This window comes from Pinus tabuliformis, chromosome 9 (assembly GCF_031772625.1).
Source record: "Pinus tabuliformis cultivar Carrire ecotype Pingquan chromosome 9, CPIR1, whole genome shotgun sequence".
Lineage (NCBI taxonomy): Eukaryota > Viridiplantae > Streptophyta > Pinopsida > Pinales > Pinaceae > Pinus > Pinus tabuliformis.
This window is the reverse complement of record NC_142307.1, coordinates 194,374,810-194,379,233: the sequence shown is the minus strand read 5'-3', so window position 1 is coordinate 194,379,233 and position 4,424 is coordinate 194,374,810.

Below are 4,424 nucleotides of genomic sequence, written 5' to 3'. Positions count from 1 at the left end.
GAGACAGAAGGAGTTCGAGGGAGCCATAATTGTTCTGCTATAAGGGTTCTACTTGCAGGGCCATATCATATTCAACCAAACCAAGAGACCATAAAAATTAGCTTGCATGCTGGAGGGACGAGGACAGAAGGAAACATACCACCTTTCCTTGCTGAGGCCGATGAGGAGGGTTGATCGCAGAGATGCGCAGGCGTCTTTCCGTTCTTTGTCATTCTCCTTGCTGCTCGAAATGAGCCTGCCATATGTTTGCTTGGGTTTATTAACTCGATGTCGTGTCGAGCGTGCCGCCACTTGGCTTAAGGGAATTCCGGCCTCCGTTGGTTCATTTAATTTTCCGTCACGCCAACCGATTGAACCGTCTCAGAATGTGGCGTGGATTGTCCTTTCCATATCATGCATCATCATACCTTTCTCTGTCTGGTTGCTCTTGTCGTAGCCCGACTTGACTTCTGTTGCCATCTGTCGTCCTTTCCCTGTTCATTCTCTCGAGTTCCGGAGCTAGTTCTAGATTTTTCTTTAATGATGCCGCAGCTCGCATGTCCTCTCCGTTTAATCGGCCATTCTGGTCCTGCCCCGTCACCTGCCTGTCATGTGCCTGCCTTACCCTTCTTCCCATTCCCACGTAGGAGTTGTCCGAGCCTTGCTGATGTGGATGATCTCCGCCTCCGCTGCGTGCCACCTGATCTTGGCCGTTCATTTCTCCCATGCTTTGCCTTCCCGTATCGTCATTTAGAAGTTGTTGGAGTTGGCTTTTCTCTTCCTGTTGCAGAAGAGGCATACCATCGCTATCAATTTCCTTGCCGCGGTTTCGGCATCCCCAATTTGCAAGCCAATTTGTCGGCTTGTTACCTGCATGCCTGGTGTGAGTTGGGAGGAGATATTCAATTTTCGGAATGAGCCTTCCAATTTCGGTTATCAGCCAAGCGGTTCGCCAGCTTTTGCTTATTCTCTCTGCTGGGATTTGCTTCTGGAGCTTCCTGACCATGTCGATTACCAGCTTTGAGTCCCCGTCGATTTGGAGTCGTTTAAATTTTTCTCGGAGACCTATTTCTAGTCCTCGTTTTAGAGCGTGCAGCTCTGCTTCGTTGTTTGAAGCTTCCCCACAGTCCATCGCGAAGGTTCTGAGAGTGTTTCCTTCTGCGTCTCTGAAGACTCCTCCAATGCCGGCCTCGCCTGGGTTGTGCTTGGCTGCACCGTCGAAGTTCAATTTTGTGAACCCTTGTGGAGGGCCTCTGTACTGGTTACTTTCTGTTACCTCTTTAGCCGTATCTACTCGAGACTCCCTGCAGTTTACCATACTCTGTCTGATTTCCAGTTTTATCAGGATGTTTTCTTCCAGATTCGAGACGTTCCAGTCGTCGTCTTTCCAACATTCCGAAAGGATTGTTTCCTGGAGGTTTTTGGTGACCTTCTCCCAGATTACTGCCGTTGATCTGGTTTCTGCTTTGAAAATGGCTCCATTTCGGGCTTTCCGGATATTCCAGAGGAGGAATCCAGCGGAGAGGAGCCAGGCACGGTTGACAATCGGGTTCAGGTAAGGTTTCTTTGGCCAATTGATGATTGTGCTCACAATATTTTGCTGATTGCGGTGTTGTCTCTCAAACAAATTGCGGTGGATGCTCCACAGGGAGGAGCTGACGGAGCAGCGGTTCAACAGGTGCTCCATGGTTTCCTCTTGGGTGAGGCAAAGGGCGCAGCGGGACGGGCCATGGCTACCTTTCCGCAGGATTTGGTCCCAGGTAAGCACTCTACCGTGTAGAACTGTCCAAATGAAGAAAGAAATTTTAGGCCAATGTTTAATTTCCCAGAGATTTTTCCATTGGTTATTTGCCAGTAGGCTGTTGTTGGAATGAAGGTAGTAGGCTTCAACTGTAGTGAAATTTCCTTGTATGCATTTGCCCCACCTGAGAATGTCAGACCCTGATTTCTTGGCTATTTTCCGTGACACCATCTCTGTATGATAATCCTGCCAACTCTCTGTTTCGGGCGCTCCTGCCCAGTCGTCTTTATATTTCCAATTGTGCCAGGATCCTTCCTCGTCTTGCTTCCAGAAATTGCCAACCGTTATAGCCCCTGCCTGGGTCGAGAAAGTGAGGATGGCATGGAGGTTGTCCTTTTGAATAAGACGATCTCTTTGTTGCCAGGATTCCTCCCAGAATCTTGCTTTGTCTCCTTCCCGGATTTTCCAGAAACTGTGCTCCCTTATCAGATTCTTGTTGCTTCTAGCTAGGTTCCATATCGCTGAACCTCTGGTTTCTGTTATGCTTCTCAATTTGTCTTCTATTTCCACTGTTTCGTCGTATTTTCGTTCCCAGAGTGTCTTCCACAAGTCTGGGCCCCCTCTGAAGCCACCGCCACCAGAGCTTCGCGCCCATTACTTGATTGAGGGCAAAGGGGTCACGAAGTCCGAGCCCGCCAGCTTTAGGATGTCTACATAGCCACTCCCAAGAGATAAGGGCCCACTTTTTGATTTTGCTAGTCCCTTGCCAGAGAAAATTTTTGAACAGGGAGACTAGATTTTGGCTCGCAGCCTTAGGAATTGCTTGGCAAGAGAGCTGGTAGTTTGGGATTGCCTGCAGAACTGATTTCAATAGGGTTACTTGGCTTGGGGCATTTAGCAAATGGTGGGTCCAGTTCTCCATTCTGTTGCGGATTTTCTTGATTAGCAGGTTCCAGTTGGCCGACCGGAATTGGTGCTCATTTAACATGATTCCCAGGTATTTGGAGGGGAATGATCCTCTGTTGAAGCCTAGAGTATGCGCCAGGAACCTTTGGACAGCCAAGGATGTGTTGAAGAAGAACACTTCCGATTTTCCTTTATTTATTTCCATCCCGGAGGCTCTGCTAAATAGAGAAAGGGATTTGATAATTTTTTGGGCTTCCTTGAGGGTGGCCTGACCGTAGAGCATTACGTCGTCCACAAACTGCTGGTGGGAGACCGGGATATCATCCCCGCAAATGCGGAGGCCTTTTATCTGATCTTTAGAAACTTGAGCCTTAACCAATCTGCCTAGGCCATCTGCAGCCAGGATGAAGAGGAAAGGGGACAGGGGGTCGCCCTGCCTTAGCCCACGGGAAGGAGTGAAGGCTTCGGTGGGGGAGCCATTTAGGAGAATTGACATGACGGGGGAGCTAACCATTGACAGGATCCATTTTATCCAACGTTGATCGAACCCATAGGCTTTTAGGATTCCTTCCAGATAGACCCAGCTGAGCCTGTCAAACGCCTTGGCCAGATCCAATTTGATAAGCATGCCTGGGGCTCGGGAGCTTTTCAGGGAATGGATCACTTCCTGGGCGACTATAATGCCATCAGTGATCTGCCTTCCTTGGACAAAGCCAGTTTTCTCTAGGGCTATGAGGTCCGGCAGGATGGGCTTAAGCCTGTTGACCATGATAGTTGCAAGGATTTTATAAACCACATTACAGAGTAAGATGGGCCTAAAACCCTGCGGTTCATCTGAGCATCCAGATTTAGGAATTAACGCCAGGAAGGTGGCGTTCAATCCTTGGTGCATGTGTTTGGAGCATCTGGATTCTTCCACTAGATCAAGTAGATCATTTCCTATGAAGCTCCACGTTGCCTGATAGAATTCAGTAGTGAATCCATCGGGACCTGGGGCCTTATTTTTGGTCATTTTGTTAATTGCTTCCTCCAGTTCCTCCTTGGAGATTTTCCGAAGAAGGGTCAGGTTTTGATCTCTAGAGACTTTCTTGGGAATATGGTGGCTGATTTTGTCTATGTCCTCTGCTTGGTTAATATTTGGTTCAGAGAGAATACCTTTGAAATGCTCCACCAAAAGATGTTCTATTTCTTCTTGCTGAATCACTCTGTTTCCTTCCTTGTCCTTTAGGGAGAATATTCTGTTGTGTTGGCGGTGATTTATCATAGCTTTATGGAAGAATTTGGAGTTTCTGTCACCTTCCTTGAGCCATTGGATTCTAGATTTTTGCCTCCACAAGATTTCCTCCTGTTTTCTCCTTTCCTCTAATTGTGTGATTACTCTCCCTTCCTCCTCTGCAAGGGCCTGGCTTCGACTGTCCATAATGATTTGCTGCTGGATTCTTTCCATTTTGGCTTGGAGTTTTCCCTGATCCTGCTGGATATTACCAAATTCTTCCTTGTTCCACTTTTTAATTTTGCTTTTAATTTCTTTGAACCTTTGCTAAAAGGAGCGCATTTTGCTGAGGCCCTCCTTACCACTTTTGTTGTCCTGCCACCATCCTTTTACTTTGTCTAGGAAGTCAAGGGCTCGAAGCCAGAAGGACTCGAACCGGAAGGGTCTCCTTTTGTTCTGATTATTTAAGGCTATTTCCAATTTTATTCGCCAGTGATCCGACCCTACTGAGAGTAGGATAGAGGCTTCATAGAAGATGTCTAGCTCAATTATGGGTTTTGAAACGAGGAATCTGTCCAGTCTGGA